Source organism: Pimephales promelas, chromosome 10 (assembly GCF_988280905.1).
Source record: "Pimephales promelas chromosome 10, fPimPro1.hap1.1, whole genome shotgun sequence".
Lineage (NCBI taxonomy): Eukaryota > Metazoa > Chordata > Actinopteri > Cypriniformes > Leuciscidae > Pimephales > Pimephales promelas.
Window position 1 is genome coordinate 10,770,009 of NC_142778.1, and position 20,365 is coordinate 10,790,373.

Sequence of the window (20,365 nt, forward strand, 5' to 3'; positions counted from 1 at the left end):
GCTGCCAAAAAGCTCTTTTTTTAGTTTCAGCTGACCACAGAACCCAGTGCCGTTTGAAGATCCAATCGTGTCTGACCACTGAATATGCTAGAGTTTGTTCTTGGATGAGCGAGGAGGATTTTTCTTGAAACCCTCTCAAACAACATGTGGTGATTTAGGGGTGGTTTGATATTTTTTTTAAGCTTTCTGACCCCCAAGACTCACCTAATCTCTGCAATTCTCCATCTGTGATCCTTGAAGAGTCTTTGGCCACTCAAACTTTCATCCTCATCATCCATTAAGAAAATATAGACACACATCCTCTTCCTGGCAGAATCGTAACATCTTTAGTTTATTATAATTTCTTAGTTATTGCCCTGATGGTCAAAATGGGAATTTTCAATTCTTTAGCTATTTTCTTACATCCACTTTCTATTTTGGGAAGCTCAACAATCTTTTGATGCACATCAGAACCATGTTCTTTGGTTTTAGTCATTGATGATTCAAGGAATTTGGCCTTTATGCTTCCCCATATTTAAACTCCTATGAATCAAGAAGTCATGACTGGACAATTTCATGTTCCTTGTCACCCTGGGGCCGGTTTCACAAAGATAGACTTTGACTATGGCTTAGATATAGTAGATAGTCAGACTTCAGATAGACATCTAAATTAGACCGTTGCACAAAGCACTTAAGACTCTGACTATCTTAAGTAGGACTACACTGCAATGTATTCTGGGTAAAATAAGACACTTTTCAACACAAAAAAACATGGCGGATCGAGTAAGTGCATTCAACCGCTCAGTGCAGTTTACACCAGCGGAAAATATGTGTTTGTTGGATGAGTATAACATTTGAAAGTAAATTTTACTGGGAAAATTTTACGCTGAATGTAGCAATAAAAAGAAGTGTTTAATTTGGAAAAAGATTGCGATGACAGTAAACAGCGTTAATCCGACCATTGAGCGGAGTGTCAAAGATGTACAAAAAAGGTACAAAAACATGGTACAAGATGCCAAAAAAAAAATATTCAGGAGAAAGTATCCAAAAACGGGAGGAGGAACCCAAGAGAAACTTAAGGACACCACTGAAATGGTAGACAGTCGCCTATGTTCTGGGGGATAAGCGGAGGACGGGAAAGTGGAGTGAGCGGCGTCAACATTGACGTTACCGGCGGAGTTCCCTCAGCCACTGACAGCAGCACCCCGCCTTGTCGAGAGGAAGAACCAGACAGTCAAGAGGAGAATACAGGTAAGTGCGGGTGATTGTTTTAAAGAAATCAGTTCTTTAAACCAGTTCTTTAGTTCTTCATCAGGGGAGATGAAGAGTCTGAGTCAGCGTCAGATCAGCATCAGCCACAGCTGCTGGTCCCGTAGTTTGCACATCAGTGTCGAGAGGAACAACTATGTCAATGGTGCTAGACACCAATGGTGCTAGAAACGAGACTTCCTTAGATTTCCACGACGCATGCGCGAGAATTGCGATCTCCTTACACTACTTCAGTTCAGTTCTCGCGCATGCGTCGTGGAAATCTAAGGAAGTCTCGTTTCTGGCCTACAAGGAAGAAAAGGAATAGTCGAATAAACTCGTTATTTTTGTTTGTTTTTTTCGCACAAAAATTATTCTCGTTGCTTGATAAACATATAGTTGAGCCACGGTAGTCACTTGGGATATTTAAACATTTTCTTCATTGACTTTCTGGGCCGTCAAGAGGCAGTCCCTTAGGAGCCAATGTGGTAGTTATACAGCTCTCAAATTTAATCAAAAATATCTTTATTTGTGTTCCGAAGACGAACGAAGGTCTTACGGGCTTGGTACAGCATGGGGGTGAGTAATTAATGACTTAATTTTCATTTTTGGGTGAACTAACCCTTTAAGTCGAAAGACGACAAAATGGGGGTTTCGCTTAGAAGTGTTACCTTCGAGTGTTAAAAAACGAGCCAATACCAAAAAAAAATGACACGGGTCTGTGGAATTTGCATAGCGTTACTCCGCCCCACCTTGTGGGTATTTAAGGAAGAACGCTAGCTGAATGCAGATGTGTATCTGCTTCGGAGCCAAGAGGGCGACCCCCACGTGTGTATTTCCAACTTAAGCCTCCTAGAGCATGTGTCTTTCCCTTTGGCAAGCCACCGTACCACCCCTGGAGTTGAAAGATTCCACTCTACAGTCTGGACACTCCAGTGTTCTTCCGTATGCTACACTCTCTCGGCCCATAAGTGTATTTCTAAGACCTCCCTTCGGGCAGGCATGGTTTGCATATTTCCACTAAGATATGTGCCCCAGTATACCTTGGTATTTGTGTGTTAAGTTGGAGTCCTTCGTCCGTGCCAGTCTCACAACAGGGAGTTCACACTTACGCAGGGCACTGGAAGACAGTTGAGAGGTGGCGTGATTGGACTGATACCTCCATTTTGTCGTCATTCGACATAACTCGCAGTGACTACAAAGGGGAATGTTTCAGTTTCATATGTAACCCTCGTTTCCTGAGTAGGGAACAGAAACATTACGTCTTTCTGCCACATCCGCTTTTCCGCTGGAATGCCGAGCTCAGTCTTTGCTCCTCAGCATGGAAACATATCTGCATTCTGCCAGTGTTCTTCCTTTTATACCCACGAGTTGGGGCGGAGTTACGCTATGCAAATTGTACAGACCCATGGCATTTCTTTGCCATTTGCTCTTTTTTTTTTAACACTCGAAGGTAATAGACTTCTTAGCGAAACCCCCATTTCGTCGTCTGTGCCCTGTCGTTATTTGGACAACCAGATTTCTCTATAGGAGTTATGGTCACTGGGATCTGGATAAGGAGAAAACAAAGACAATTACTCTCTATACAAAGTACATCTGTAAAAGCCATGTCATGTGAATACAAAACAATCAAATATGATGCTATCTGGGAAAACCCGTCGGATGTTGCGCTGGTACGTTTCAAGGTCTAAAAACAGAACGAATGTCAGTTTTTTGTCAAAATTGGGTTTTCAACAAATTATTTTTCTATAACATCTTGTTTATCGTGTCTAGTGTGGTTTAGTAGTTTAGTGTGGAAAAAAAGCGATTTATACTGGCAAGCTGAAAACTTCTTTCTCTTTAAGAACACGCATTGTGCAGCAGAGGGGCAAAAAACAACAAAATCGCCCATTTAGCTCTTCTCTTAACACTACAAAGACAGTTTCGTCTATCAAAATAAACCACATTGCAGAATAAAGGTCCCGCCAGTCCTGTGTAAACTACAACAGCACACACGTTTTTATTTATTTGCATTTATCCAGCATTATTGTGTGGTGTGATGCGGAGCACAAGAGAACAACAAAGTCTGAAGCTGCTCGCTTAAAAGACCTTGCTCGCCTCTCAATCGGCCAATTTCAAAGCGGTTTTCACAGGATAAATTTTGAGTTTGTAAGCTTTCGAATGATACCTAATCTATGATGATTACTAAAATATGTGATATAAAAAAAGGCAATAAAAAAGAGCGCCAGTCGGCCTGCTAGCCGGACGTGACAGTTAATTAAACCTGTTTTTCTCAAAATTCCGTTTCTGAAAATCATAGCGGTCAGCCGACTTCAGATAACCATACCTTTTGTTACAGACAAACGATAAAAGAATTAAAAACAGATTTGGAAAGGGCTTGAACCCAGCTTAAAATCTGTCAATATGTAATATGTCAAATTTCACCATGTGGTGGGGTTTCTCAGATCGCATCACAAATACTCATCGCATTCTTTTCTCTTTGTCAGATTGTTGTTGCAGTGTTGCGGTTTTGTTCCTGTCCTTGTTCCCGGGTTCTGTTTTTCGTGTCTGGATTATCACCTGCTTTGCCGGGCGGATTACCTCTCACTGTAATCCTCAGATCACCCGGCTTGGATGGCACCCCAGTCTTCCTCTGGGAAGGTAACCCAGAAGCGAGAACAGGGCGGGGCCCAGAGGCAGGGACTGCACCTATACTTTTGATGTAGGCGATTCTCGATCTCAACACCAAGATGGTCACATTCCTGCAATGGGAACATGACTCATCTATGACTCATCCACCGTCAGAGGGTGACAGAGCCTTACTGCACCCAGAAACGCATGGATGTAATGGCATCTTGAAAAAGACACACTCACACCCGTGTTGCTCTTGTAGGAAATGGGACCGTAACTAGTGCCGGAGCACACAGGGAATGACTGCAGCAACACTGAATAAGCGAACTGAAACAGTGAAGCACTCACTTTTCGCCCTCTAACCAGCTGTCAAACACACAGACAAAAAATGAAATGTGATGCTGTTAAAACAGTAGTTGAGAGCTCAAAGCTTGCGATCACCATTGCACTCGCGCTGTAGAAACACCAGCACTGGGAGCTCTTCCTGCAAGAACACCGACACACTCGCTCGTTGAAATCAACAGCACTCTTCAGAGACATCCAAACAATCGGCTCCAAAGCGAAAGACAACTAGGGCGTGCATCCACTTTCGTATTTATTCCCACGCCGTGGCGGCGGAGTGTGTGATGCATTTCAGGCACGCCAATGTGCATTGGCTGCTTTTAACAGTACTCGAAGATGACAGGCTCTCTAAGCGAGATCCCAATCAGCCAACACGTCGACTATGTCGAACGTGAGCGACTGAATGGGCTACATTTCCCAAAAGTATTGTAAGCCTAAGTAGATCGAAAAGCCTTTGCCACCAATGGTCTCTACAATCAACTGAGAAATGCAGCCCTGCATAATTGAAACTATTAAAATCTCCTTTAACTCTTTCCCCGCCAAACACGGAATTTTCCGGGTTTAATGAAAAAACGCATCTGCGCCAAACACGGAATTTTCCGGGTATCCGTGTTTTAGGTGGTATACGGTAAGGAAGACCCGCGCGCATGTCCTGAATGAGTGCGCAACTCTTTGATCAGAGAAACAGATTGCAATTGTCTCAAAAAGTGGAGTACTGAGAATGTATCAGACAGACAATGCAGAGGTATATGGCTGAAGTACTGGAGGTTAATGGACTCGGAGTCCGATCACTCTTTATTTGATAATTCTGAATCTGATCGGGACGAAGTAGTCAGTGAGAGAGATGCACATGTTGTCACAGAAAGTTCTAGCCATGGACGTGCCGCAGATAGATCGTATAATATTATGACACTATAATATTTATGTGTGTGTGCAGGCATTTATGTGTGGCTGTCTAAATATGAAGGTGTAATTGTCAAATTATTTCTCTCTTTGTGCACATTTACCACATTGTAATATGTATTTGTGTGTGTGTGTGTGTGTGTGTGTGTGTGTGTGTGTGTGTGTGTGTGTGTGTGTGTGTGTGTGTGTGTCTAGGCTTGTTTATTGTAATTCCAATCATTATTCACAGGTAGAACACAGAGAGGCAGAGGCAGAAGTTTTATTGCAAAAGTTACATTTCCCTTACATCCTGGGAAATTTGATATATTTTACATTTATTTATGTTTTTAATTTATTTTGGAAAGTTTTATATATGAAGGAAACAACATCTGAATGTATTCTGCTTTTAAATGCACTTGTTTGATAAAAATACCTTTTTCTCAGTTTTTTGTCCAAAATGTTGTGTTTTTGACAAAACCTACCTCTGTTCAAGAGGCAATAAAAAAAAGAACAGATAAAGATAAAATAAAAACGTTTTTTTTTTTGCCTAAAAGCAGAGGCTCAGATCTTTATTTTTATATATATCATCTTCATATATTCATGGAAGAAAATATTCAGCGGGGCATTCAAATTTAGCGAAAATCGTCAAAAACCCTGGCGGTGGCTGGCAACTTTTTTTTAAAACGCTGGCGGGGAAAGAGTTAAGGGTCACGGGAGGTAAAAACTAAATAAAACAGAAAAAAAAATCTGCTATTTGGGTCTTAAGAAACGTCTTGATCATTTATGATCTGACATGGGAACACGATTACAGTGTACTGTAGATCAGGTAGATCTATAAAGGCATAAAGGTAACGATAAGAATGCAGGTGTGAGTTCTGAGTTGGTGTCGTCCTAGTGCTTTGTAATGATGTGCTTTGTAATGATAATACATGTGAATGCATTTTAGCTGTTCTAAAGGTGCAAGAAACTAAGGTTTCGAGATAAAAAAAATAAATAATAAAAAATAAGAACATTTAGTCACAATCATTTCCATCCAAACAGAAATGAATTTCTAAAGCCTTATTGCTCATGAGTTGTATTTACATTTTACTATAAGTATTCTTTTAAACATACAATATCTTTGTAAATTTGAGAAATATTTTATACTGGGATGATATAACCTGGGATAAGAGAAAGTAGGTTTACAATTTTTTTTTTTTTATTTATTTTTTTTTTTGTAATATCTAATGATATGTTGATTTATACTTTTAATTGCCCTCCAATCAGTACAGAGATAACAGGAAGGGAATGAGCACAATAAATTATGTAATGTTTCCTTAAGATAGATCCACTGTCCTCCTGTACAAAAACAAATTTTAGTTATCATACTTATTAGGTCCTACTTATCCCCAATAGCAAGAACAATTATAAAATGCACACCAGGCAAACTCTCGGGTCTTAGGAGGTTAATAGGAGTGTGTGTAAAAAAGACAGGTTAAATGGCACTAATGTCAATTTATTATCGAAATTTACTTTGAGTTTTGTATTGAGTCCAGTGGCATTGGTTAATATGCTTCATGCTCTATCTGCAGTATAACAATACGAATTATTTCCCATGTGGTCCTCAAATGTGCACTGAATTTTACGGATTTCACTGAATTTTACAGTACATGTACCTAAGAAACGTAATGGGTAATCTAAGGTAACTGCATGGGTTAAGGATTGGCTTATGGGGTAGTTATTTGCAATTACCATAATATATATGTACATGGGGAACACAGGACTGTAAAAAAAGTGGTACAGATGTACGCATGTACAGCCCAACATTTCTGCAAAAATAATATTATGTTCCTTCGTGCACGTTTCGCGACAGTTTCAAGGTGAAATGTCCAGTGAGTGGCTCAAAAAGTGTATTCAGTTTTATCTGAAACAGATGAATGTAAATCTGGCAACGTTTTATTATGGTTTTTGTACGTATTACAGCAGTTCTTAATTGAATAGTCCAATGAGTGGGGCTAAAAGGTTAATGCTCCATCGCATTTTAAAATATTGTACACCTTTTAAAATATTGTACACCTACACTAAACCCTAAACCCGATAGTGTTAACAAAAGTACATTTGACATAAAAACGCAAGTGCTGAAGGAACCATGCCATATTTGCTAGTTTCTAGAAGTTTTTGAGCTCTTTTATCGTGCCTCATCTTTCACAGGATTTATACCCGAGCTCTCTGCATCGCAAGTACAATTCTGTACCAGCTGAGCTACCGATCAAGCTTAGTATGTCAGAAAAGCCAGACATATGTAGCTGGTAATTTTAGGCAAACTCCAAAATGTAATAGTTTACAAATGTGCTAAGTGCTTTGAGGTCATAATATAATATTTTGAATGGAGCCGCATGAAAATAAGTCTTAATTTATCCATAATCTGCCCATTTAATTTTGTATGAAAAGGATTAAAAGTGCTTGCTGTTTTACTGCCTTAATTTCTGTTGGAAACTGCAGGGATATAAGTATTGGTACATATTTTACGTTTTGCAGAAATGTTGCCACAGGTACATTTTTTCCAATGAGCTTGTGTTGTCTATTATTTTATATTTTTTGTCAAGTTCACGTGAGCAATGAAGCTGCAATATACAGCATGTCAAAGAGGGGACGTGGACTCTGGTGTCGTTTTAAGTTAAATATTTCTCAATGTTCTAAACTTTATTTTCCTCTGGTGTTTATAGCATGTTAGATAGCAGATTTTAATTGAAGAAAAAACATGCTATAAAGCCATAAACTGCATGGCAACTACTGCCAATCCTTAGAATGCTGTAAAATGCATATCTTCGTGTCTACACTATTACCTTAATATAACAACGTCATGTCAACTTTGGACCCAAATCTTTGAGAAGATTGAATCTTACTGGACTTATTCCAGATTTAACTGGTTTACAAATATTCAGTATTATTAATATCAGTGTTGCAGTACTCAAGACCAGTCTTGGTCTTGCGACTCATCTTAAGACTATTTATTTTGAAGATTTTGGAAGATTTTTGAAGAGAACTCAGGATTCCTAAAACCGGTCAAGAACACAACTGTGGGAATATCACTAAATTGCCAGGGCATTGCCTGATTTATTTGTTAACATCAAGATTTATTTTTATTTATTTTTTTTTTGCTTCAAATGCATTCAATAACTTATTTCTAATTTGGTCAGACATTTATGGGGGATTGTGTCAAAAATGTCACCAAAAGGTCATAATTTGCCCACAAAATTCAAGATATGATTGGAAAAAGCACTTGAACGAGATCTTGTTTTTATATATTATATACTATTATATAATTAAGCAATATAACAAGAGCAACATACCTTTTTTATGAATATTAGCATAATTACAAATTAGAAATCAATTTTACACAAATGTTCAATAGGCCTAAACTAAATTGTATAAAAAAAAAAAAATAGAAATAAAATAGAAAATACACATTGATCACAACCTAATTTATGCAGTTGTAATTTTACCGATTCATATGCAGCTTCTGTGCCACCTCTGCAGTGCAAAGATTAATTTTGTTCTAAGTGATTTAATTTGATTGGTAACAGCTACTTTATATGTAGTGTGTCATAGTATTCTAATTGTGTTTGTTGTTAAGACATATCTCAGGCAGTAGATGTTGATCTTTTAGATAAATTTGAGAAGTGTTGGTCTGGTTTTCTTCTTTGGTCTTAGGTCTCATCTTGGTCTCAACCTCTCAAAAACGTGGTATTGTCTTGGTCTTCCTAACACATTGGTCTTGATCTTGACTTGGTTTCAGTTTAGGTGGTTTTGACTGCAATGATATATCTCATGAAATCAATGGCAATTTTTGTGGAAAAAAATAATACAACAAAATTAAAGTTCTGTGAAATGTAACCTTATACAATTGTGTTTTCAGAAGTGCTCAATGAATGGTCTGTGGCTCATGCTTCAACACTATGTGATAGTCAAATGTAAACATAAATACTTTTTTTGCACAAATATGCAGCGATAGTATTTCAGCATACTGGAAATGCATTGTTTGTGAAAAAAAAATGAATCCGAAGAAAAATGAAAGGCTGTGTTGCAGGGTTAATTTTTCAACAAATTTGAGCCATTTGCTTGTTGGTGATAAACATTTAAACTGTTATCCATTGTATTTTATGTTGTTGGGTGCCACAAAACAGAATATATTACGAAAAAGTAGGTACTATCTTACAGTGGTTTGCAACGATTCTCCTTTCCCCCACAATACATTGCATTACGTCACCTTGGGGAGAAAATTTCCAAAGCCCGCCTTGTTGAGAGCAACGAGTAGTAGACGAGAGTATACAGACAGTGCAGATTATAGATAAATAGATAAATACATAGATATAGAGAGACAGCTATATAGACTAGATATATAGACAGACTAGATATATAGTCACGTATAGAGAGAGATAGGCAGACAGTATAACATTAGCAGATATAGCCCTCTCTCTCTCTCTCTCTCTCACACACACACACACACACACACACACACACACACACACTCACACTCACAATACGAATAAATGTATTTTTCCACCCCTAATAGCTAGCATGATGCTTTGTATTTCTAAATGACAAAGACAAACTTTAGCAGTACTACGACACTATGACAAAGGCTACTGGTACTTATCTGAACTAATGTCATGATCATGTACTGCCACTAGATATAAAGAAAAGTGGATTTTTCACTCGGTGCAATTCAATGGCCGTAAAAAAATATATGTGTCGTTATTGTGCACTGCTGCTCGTAAGTTAAAACAGCTCCAGTGCTCATTGCTGCATTGCTAAATGATAGCAACTCACCAGGACACTTCACCAACTCTCCACTCATTCTCCTCGGATCATGTATTTAATTGGCTTTGACGGCCATCAGTTCTTGGCAATTCTTCATTTGCCCTCTCACATCTAGCAGGTTCAAAATTATACAACTGCGGGCCAGCATGCACGTTGGCTCTTCTTGCCAACTCTCCCTCATCCCAGTCAGTCGCCATAGTTCTAATACTAGGCTGAGGCGCCCTTTCCTCCGCTTCTCCCCAATGTGAATTGCGTAAAAAACAGCAAAAAAACGTTAATACCAGAAGCATGTAAAACTGGTCTTTAAGACCATTTTTGAGACATTTTAAAAATGATATACATATCTTGAGTGATTTATGTACCCATTAACACTAGAAATGCCAGAATTCCAAAACTACTACAACGGCCACAAACGGTCATTTGACCGTTAGATTCAAAACAGTGTTTATTTCATTGACGAATAATTTTCATAATTATTTTCGTCAACCACATTTTTTCAAAGACGAAAACGAGACGATAACTAAAAAAAAACTGACAAAAACTATGATGAAAATGTTAGATAGTGACGATATGCGAAGCGGTCAATATAATAATAATAGAGCAGTGAACAGCCCATGCAGCAAAACAAACAGCGCAGGACAGGGCAGCAGAGCTCACCAGGATCATCCGACATCAATGGAACATCTGGATCCGCCGTGTCTGATGATAGCTGCCGTCTCTTTTTCCTTGATGTGGACTCTGACTCTGAATCATTCTCTGATGATATATAGCCTATAGATAACGTATTATAGATAACTGTAGTCTGGTTTTATTTGCTTATTTCTGATCAACAACTAATGTAGAAATTATTATATAGCAAACACCGCTACAGAGGTGACCGGACGGACCTTTCTGTTGACAGTTGAGAGAGACCAGATCAACCGCGGGATATTAAACAAAAAAATATTGCGAAATTCAGTGCGGTCAATATGACTGTCTATGGCCGAAATAGGTAAATATGTTCATTTTTTTTTTTTGCCTTACATTTACGTAACTTAATTTATATGAAAAGCATTTTAAATGAAAATACAGACAATTTTAGGAAAAGTCAGGTACCAACAGGATTTTATTATTTTTTTTCAACAAAGTTATTGTAGATGTAAAATTCAAAACGGTCAAAATGACCGTTGTGGCCGTTCTAGTGTTAATCAACAGTGGTGGTTAACCTGCAACATGGTCTTTAAGCATGTTAAAGCTGCAGTCCATAGTTTTTCTTCTTTGTCGCCATCTCTGTTCGAAATCTGCAACTGCAGTTATTCGCGGAATTATCAACTGAGGTTGTACCTCAGCACGGCACAGCACGGATGAATCTGTGCTGTGACCAACTAAGGGGAAAAAAAAAGCATTGCAGTTTAAATCTAATTATCGCTTATCAAATGTGATGCGATCTGGGAAAACCCACCACATGGTGAAATTTGACATACAGTATTACAGGTTTTGAGACCATATTAAAGCTGGGTTCAAGCCCTTTCCAAATCTGTTTTTATTTATTTAATCGTTTTTCTGTAACAAAACTGGGCTGACCGCTATGATTTTCAGAAACGGAATTCTGAGAAAAACAGGTTTAATTAACTGTCACGTCCTGCTAGCGGGACGACTGGCGCTCTTTTTATATTGCCTTTTTTTTTCATATCACATATTTTAGTAATCATCATAGATTAGGTATAATTCGAAAGCTTACAAATTCAAAATTCATCCCGTGAAAACCGTTTTGTAATTGGACGATTGAGAGGCGAGCAAGGTCTTTTAAGCGAGCAGCTTCAGACTTTGTTGTTCTCTTGTGCTCAGTAAGTAATAAGAATGTAAGTAATAAGAATGTAATGAGATTCACCATTTTTATATAAAAAAAGGAAAAGTCTTTGGAGGGAAATTGAAAGGAAAAAATGAAAATATTTAAATAACTGAAGTTCCATCCATCCATTTTTTATACACATTTAGGATTACGAAATTGACATTAAAAGTTAATAAAAAAATAAAAATAAATAACTGGAACTTGGTCAATTAATGTCCATGCTATGGACAAGAATGCAACCAGTCCATCCGACATCATGAATGTCAGCAGTATTGTCCTCATAGACCAGCTTAAATGGTTAGATAAAGTAGATGATTGACCCATCTTGAGTCGCTAGCCAGCTCTCCATGTTCCTCTCTCATGTGGTTTAATCTGGCTGTCCGTCACATGGGATCACCTTGAACTTTGGTAACTTCATTATTTCAATAGCACGACCACATATCATTTTTCAAAGCATACTCTTATGCACGTTTAAAAAAAATTAACTGTATTCAACAGATAGTGAGAATGAAGATAGTGAGAATCAGCCTGCCAGCGAGATGATTAATAGACCGATAGACAGATAACAGAGCTGTGAACTTTTATGAATGAAACTGAGTGAATAAAGATCAAAAAAGAAAAAAAATCAATAAACCACAATGCTAGGGTGTAGTAGTGGTTGGTTTCCACACCATTGCTATGTAGTTACTAAAGGGTTACATTGCTAGTCGGTTGCTATGGTGTGTTGGTTTCTGGGGCATTGCTTGAACAGGTCACTTTTGACGTTTAACTTTTTTTTTTTTTTTAAACAAAACTCATAGAATTCATTTATAAAATGTAGATGACTTAATAATGAATTTGACAGAGATGAACAAAATATGGGTTGAGTATTTCTGAAACCTCTCAAGCAAAGGAGAGAAGTCCTCCTGCTTTGACAAGAATGCACCTTTTGCTCATAAAACACAAGTAACACGTCTCATGTCACCGGACATTATGACAAATCATAGTGTTAGGCAATAAAATTTCATTTGATAGCTCCATAAACCAAGATGTCTTTGTGTTTCCTTCCTCAGTAATTGAGACGTCAATGACCCCAGTGTAGATGATGTATTTTACAATACAAATTTTACTGTCTGCTTAAATGAGTTATAGGTATAATGAGAGAAATTAAAGAGCAATCCAGTAGCAGTAGAAAGACACAGGGATTGTCAGGTGCCTTCTTTAATGGCAAATATAGACAATATTGTTAAGAACAGCTTCTAGGCAATATATTTTACATGAAGTTATCTTTAATTGACCTTTTTTTTAAACTGAAGCCTTTGTAATTTATATATAATAAAGTGTTACATTACAGTATTTGCTTGGAACCTGAACTGCATTTTATGTGTAAATGTATTCTTCTGTGTATCTTATGTTTTTTGTTTTTTTTTTGCCAATAATAAATGTGTTTGGTATAGATTTTAAGGTGCTACCTTTACGAAAGACACCACCATTATAATAGATTAAGACCCCAGGGAACACTGCACTATTGAATAACTAAATAACATGATTTATGATTATGCTAAAGAAATGCAACACATTTCCCAAACATTAAACCCACATGGGATCTTCCCATTCCTTGGCCGTGTCATTAATTAGGTCAAACCTTTTTAAAATTCTTTATTATTTTAATTCCAAATGTGACGGTGCACCAGGCCTTTCTGAAACAAGCAGTTGTAGATGCTAATTAAAATCATTCATCCCACTTTACATTAGGTGTCTTTAACTGTTAAATACTAACATTTAAATTAACTATTTGATATAGTGTATACTACAGTATGTATGTGATTACATCTATTTTTACTCTGTTGAGCATTTCCTTACACCTTAACTCACCCCTAAATCTACCCATGAGGCCGAACCCGTATCCTCAACACTACCTCAATAGTGTTTTCCAATACAATATAAACACAGAAAGTACATTATACTTATTATTTTTTTACGTTAGTGCATAGTAAAGACATTTAAATAATATAGACTATATAATAGATGCATAGATATAGAGTCATGAATCATTTTTCACAGATAAGTTGAGATAAGTTTTTTCAAAGAGAGGTTAAAGAGGTTATTGTAATCATAGTTTAACACTTTACAAGCCACTCTTGCATGGGCAAGCACCACATATTACAAGGCTATGGCTTATAACCAAAAAAAGTTTGCCTGTAATTGTTATTTGCGTGTAAATATATTTTGGCTGCTTTGAAAAATAAAATTACCCTATATAAGCACATTTCAGGATAATATAATTGGCTCATAATACTGTAAGACAGCCTCAGCATAGGGTCTGTGAGGACTATGCAGATGTCCTGTATGTCAGTGATAACATATAACAGGACTTCACTCTTTGTTCAAGACATTTAAAAAAAGTAAAGAGAGAGATATGCAAAGCTAGTTTAAAAAATCTGCATGATGTTCTTTCAGTTGGTCTAAATTTAGGGTCTGGCTCATGAAATGGAGATTTCCCAGACTCTTTCCCCATATTAAATAGATTCTACATAGAGTAACGGGAGAAAATGAGGCACAAAGCAAGCGTTCTCATGATTTCCCATATTCTGGCAGGCCGTCACACACAGAGACGTACAGTGCACTGACAGGTCCAACACCTCCTCAGAGTTGGAGGGAGATTTGGGCCAGCAGTCAGTGACAGCAGAGATTAACAGGATAATCCCATTCGAGCGTTGTGGGAGTATTCTCGGTTTTCTCTTAACAAGCTAATTCATTCACACATTTTATTAGTGTGTTAATGAATGTGTTAATGTAAGTCCTTTTATGTAGTACGTCGAATCACTCCAGGTTAGTTTCTTTTTTCCTTCATTCCTTTCTTCTATCAATCCCTCGGTGTCAGGAGCTCATCTGAAGTGGATTTAACAATTAGTAAAATGGTGATTGTGCTGAACATACTAAAAATTAACAGTTTTCTTAATTCAGGCCCCATTTCTATTCCTGTGCAGTGCAAATGAGATTGAGGTTTAAATAGAGAATCCTCTGCAATCTGTCTGACTTTTGTTTCTGTCAGATTGTTAAGACTCGTTTCTTTGAACATCTCATGGAAATCTGGGAAAAGTGTCTGTGCTTTAGAGTACCTTTGTTTCAAATGCTTATTTGTCAAACTCATTATGTCCAATTACACAAATTTCTGCCTTACGAGATTTTTACCTCCCATTGCGATTAATCTGTAATGCCATGCTGCTCTGACAAATCCAGTTCCTGCTGTTACTGTATATTTTTGATAAGGTTATGGTTACAGAGATTGAATTCTTATTCTTAATTGTTACACCTGTGCAATATAACAGCATCGTATTCGTAACACTTGTGCACCTAGTTACTTTTCTAGTTAATTAACACTCCTTGTGTATTTAAGCCATTAGTTTTCTTAGTTCTTTGTCTGGGTTTGTCTATGGTTTAATGTAGTTGTGTTCTCCTGAGTTGATTATTAAAGTCTGCTTATCATTACAGCCACACATGTGACTGAATATCAGACACAGATAAGATTTTTGTTTGCAGGGGTTTTTTGTCTCTTCCTTTTTGTTATGGATTTTCCGGCCGTCCAACTGATCTGTCTAGAGCAGAAAGAGGTAGAAACTAGGACTACACCAAGGAATTATGAGTTCTTGCGTGCCTCACACACTATCCTGGGGTGCGTTTCCCGAAAGCATCGTTAGCCAACTATGGTCGCAAGTTCCGTCGTTATCAGCATAGTTCAACGATTCGGTGCTTCCCGAAACCATCGTTCCAACGAACATTCGAAAACAGCATCGCAAAGTTGGGTGGTTTGAACGACAGCTCTCGACCTGTGGTTAGAAGCATCGTTTCTATATTGCAACACATTTGGAGGTAATAAATCCTTATCTTGAGCATAATGAGCAAGCTGGCATTCAGTACAACCGGTGTCTTTTCTTTAGAATACTTACAAATGGAATTTACGTCTTTTAGTTTGTCAAGAGATTTGAAGTAACGTGTTTGAAAAGTGCGCATGTGCGAACGCGCTCCACTATGTAAGAACGAGCCAAATATTGAGTCTGGTAATAAAGCAAAACAACTGAGAACAATTAGAAATAGTCTTCAGATGACATGTCTGTAATTTATATAAAACAAATCTGGCGTTAATTGGATCTCAAACAGTTTCATTAAAAGTAGTTATTACTCCACCACGTGCGAAACCAACGTGGTTGAACGATACTTTGCGACAGTGGGATTCGGGAAACAGTCGTGACTAGCTAGTTGATTTTTCCAACGATGCATCGTACTATGGTAGTGAAGCAGTGAACTACGTCGTTGTACGGGAAACGCACCCCTGATCGGTTGCTAATGCTGTTATAATAAAAACACACAAATCAAGCGATCAGGATAGTGTGTGAGGCAACAAGATCTAAAAATGATTTGGTGTGGTGCTAGTTTTCGCTGCTTCTGATCTATGCAGAGCAGTTGGACAACTGACAAGTACATAACAAGAAAGGGAAAAAAAATCGAAGGCATGCCTTCCCGGTGTTGGTTCTTGGGGAGATTTTGCCGCATTTGTTGAGTGGGTGTGCCCTGCTGAGGAGGACATCATCAGCCCCAATCTGGACCCAGAGCACAGCCAGCCACCTCCCACAGCTTGCACAGAGCATATGCCAGAGCCCACCACAGGCACAGAGTCCAAGCCTGCCACAATGTAAGTGTCAGTACAAACACTGAGCCAATCATCAGCCCTGAGTCCTATGATTTGTCTGACCTGGTGAGTGATCTGGCTAGACCATCTATCATTGTGGGTGTGCTGTGTTTCCTAAGGTCCTGCCCAGCCTCCCTCTTCCACCTTCTGTACCTATAACAGCCAGTTCCCTCGGCCCCACCTGTACTGTGTCCCTTCTGTCCGCCAGATTCCACTCTGCAGTGTGATTCTGCACTGGGTCTACCAGTCTCCAGCTCCGCTTAGTCAAGAGGATCCCCTGGCTCCGCCTCTTGACACCAAGCCGATTACTTACCATGGCTCGTTGACCAGTCGGCTCTACCTTGGCCAGCGCAGTCTCATCCCAAGACGTCATATAACTGACGTCTTGGGACGTCTTTTGACCATACGTCAACATCCGCCTTTTTAGGGTACCCTAAATTGTCGGTTAGATGATGTTATCGGATCCTAACCCTACCCCAGACCTAAACCTACCCCTAAACCTACCCCATCACCTAACTGATGTTAAAGGTAAAGCGTCAGTTGTATGACGGCCCGGGATTGTCAACTAACCAACGTTTAAGGGTACCCTAAAAAGGCGGATTTTGACGTATGGTCAAAAGACGTCCCAAGACGTCAGTTACTGTATATGACGACTTGGGATGAGACTGTGTTACCTGGTGTCCATCTGGGATAATAGTCCTAACGGCTCCACGGGGCTTCCTCGTCCGTCGAGCTCCACCTTGGTCAGACGTCACTCTGCCTGTGCCTTGGACTTCCGGGCCTTAAGCTGTGGTTCCTCCACCCCTTTCAGCTCTGTCGGGCTCCGCCTTGGTCCTCAGTCCCATCGGCTCCATCTCAGTCCTCTGGCACCACCTCAGATGCTCGTCACTACCGCTCTGTCTTGTTGTCACCTGGTCTTATCTTCTCTTCAGCTTCGCCTGGGTCTCCACCTCCATCGGGTCCATGTCTGTATGTCATCCCCCTGGGTTAAACCTGCCAAGTCTCCTCTATGGGTCTTCCCTTCTTCAACTCTGCCCTGGGCCTGTGTCCTAGCTATGGTCTGGGTCCCCGGCTGGCTTCTTCTGCCTCTCCTCTTCTCCCTGGCTTCTCCCACCATCATCACCTTCCTGGTTTCTTCCACCATTATTTCCAGTTTCATACCCTGCACCAGCCCCTCGTCCTCCCTCATTCTATTTCTATGAATCTCCAGTGTCATGCGCATCATTACATATCACATAGCATTGTTACAGCAACACAAGTCACAACACTTTTATTTTTAAAATTAATATTGTATTTTAGATGATCTCATCTGTAGTAGGACTACTGCAAAATTAATCTAAAAAAAAAACTCTAAAAACACAGCTCTTCTCTTCTGCTGAGATAATATTTTACCACGAAAGTTTTTTGACATGATGTCCAGAAACCTACAAGATGTACTTAGCTTTTATTTCACTACAAAGCCATATCAGGAGCACCAATGCGTATATCATGTGATGCAGGAGATAACACAGATTACGGGCACGATGACTACTTGTTTTGTGTGTTCCAAGAGTTTTATTAATTTTATTTTTATTACATATTCAAAAAATGCAGAGATAAAGAAGTAAACATAATTATATAACAAATGTTGTTATGCAGTAAAGAGTATAAAAAAATAAATAAACATGCTTAAAGAAATAAAACTAATTGTTTTTGTGCAAGCCATATAAATAGGAAAAACTGTTCAATTAGCTTTTAAACTATCATGCAATTTAACCTTTCACCACTTGTTAGTTAAATTCATAACTGTTTAGATAGAGGGTCTAGTCTCATCTTCTTAATCTTAATCACAATGTGACCCTAAAGATCAGTGGGAGATAATGAATAATAGGAATTTTAAGCATGAAAATTCCAGTAAAACATGAACAACCACATGATTCCCAAAGAATCTAGGTGGTTTACAGAAAATAAATGTTTTTCTTTCTAACTTTCTTATATTGCATAACCACAATCATTAGAGTGACTAAAGTAACAGTAAAGAAATAAAAGTGTGTTCTGCTGAAATGAATGATATCTTAAATTGTATGGCTTGAACATGAGATGTGCTCTTTGGTGTTTTTACCTGGTGGATAACATAATAGACAAATCAGTATTTTTGCACAGACAAGCGCCACTTCTTTTCTTTCATCAAGGTACATTTCCTCCAGAACATCAACTCAATGACTATAGGCTACTGACTGATTAGATGACCAATAGAGAAAATAATGTGGCCAAATATGAAAATCTGAGGCTTGCTTTGTATTATGTTTTTAAGCTGCTTTTTAAATTAAGCAGAAAATAGACACTAACTCTATTTAACTCTAAGATGTTAAGATGACTTTGACAGAAAACACCATAATTTCTATGGTAATCTACTGTGAAACCACTGTGAGATGGATAGTTATTTTGAATTAAACCATGTGGAGATTACTGGCCCCCCTTTCTAGCTGGATTACTCTGACATTGACTGATGAAATATCTCCTGACGCCAGTGCTCGAAGGGTGTCGGAAAAACAACCTCTTCTCTGGAAGAGCCTTACGCTCAACCCTTCAGGCAGCCTTACCTCCATCCACAAAACCCCTCTGTACATTAATTAAAGTCCTGAGGCAGGGGGGATACAGTGCCTCGACCGCCGGATTAGTGGATTATGATCTAGGGAGGGTCTTTGTTGCCATGGCACGGTTCCTTTAATGACGGGCATTTCTCTGAGTCCCACTGGCACCTCACTAAATTAAGATCTACTAAAGAGGGATTGAGTATTGTATACTCAACTGCGGGGGGTATAGATATAGAGAGAAAGAGGCCAGACAACAGTCCAAAACAGAAACAAAAGAAGAGAGATTGTTTTTATATAAAATGACAAACCAAATTCACCTATTTTAATTTAGATCCTCATAAGATCCTCTAAAGCAAGCAACCAACAGAAATGTTGTACAGACTTTCTGTTCACTTTTATTGAAGGTCAAGTGTGTAATTTCTGTACCACTAGTGACTATTTTCCATTTCCATACTTTCAACCGCACAATATAACATCTAGTTTACAAGGCAACACAATTCATATGAATTTGCACAATATGAATACTAGAAAAGTCCATCCTAACCCCATCCTTAAACATTACCATCACTGAGGCATGAACAGATCATATGAAAACATATACAAATTAGATCAAATACAAATTATATGAATTAGTCACCAATTTACCAATTACAATGCACTTACAAATTGCAATGAGATTATGTTGATGCTTTCATAAAATGTACTGAAATCGACAAACTACTGAAGTACTGTCTATGCCAGACATAGGCTAATTTATCTCCAATGTTGGTATTTACCTGAATCATGACATACATCCACAAAACCTTAATGAATATTTGGATATACTTTGGATCGAGAAATTTATGTTTTCAGTCAGGTTTCAAACACTCCCCCATCGACTATTGTTTGGAAAACAATTTGTCCCATGTCATTGGACACACATAGCACCACCATGTTTCCACTTTTCAGAGAATATCAACATACAAATGTATTACTCTTAACATTTAAAAAATGACATGTTACCTTTAATTCACAACAGTGCTCTGCAATAGTATTGGATGCATTTAACAAGAAACCTGATGACAATAATTAAAAGCGGTACCAATCTGAACTGTATATTCCAAAATATACATTCTTAAAATTACAAAAAAACAACTTTATGGCTAGAAAAAACAAGTAATTATTTTAACAAGCATAAAACATATTCTATCAACCGGATTCAGCAGCTGATCTAATATTAGTGTTGCCACTACAAGCAGAAATGACTGGAATAATAGAAGCTCCACAGGAGAGACCAGCTCTAATAGAGAGGGAGGTGTCAAACTCCAGTAACTACACTTTGTGTGGTCCACAGACACTCTGGCGATACACATGCACTCAAGCTTTTACACAAAAACACATAAAACGTTTATTCTTTCATGGGATCATGGTTTGGACGCTCAGGTG

At 38.3% G+C, this 20,365-nt stretch overlaps 1 pseudogene; it reads left to right on the top strand.

Annotated features, from left to right (window-relative positions):
• The first annotated feature begins 750 nt into the window (after nt 1-750).
• LOC148977321 (uncharacterized) lies at nt 751-16,591 on the top strand (annotated as a pseudogene).
• Nucleotides 16,592-20,365: the final 3,774 nt, after the last annotated feature.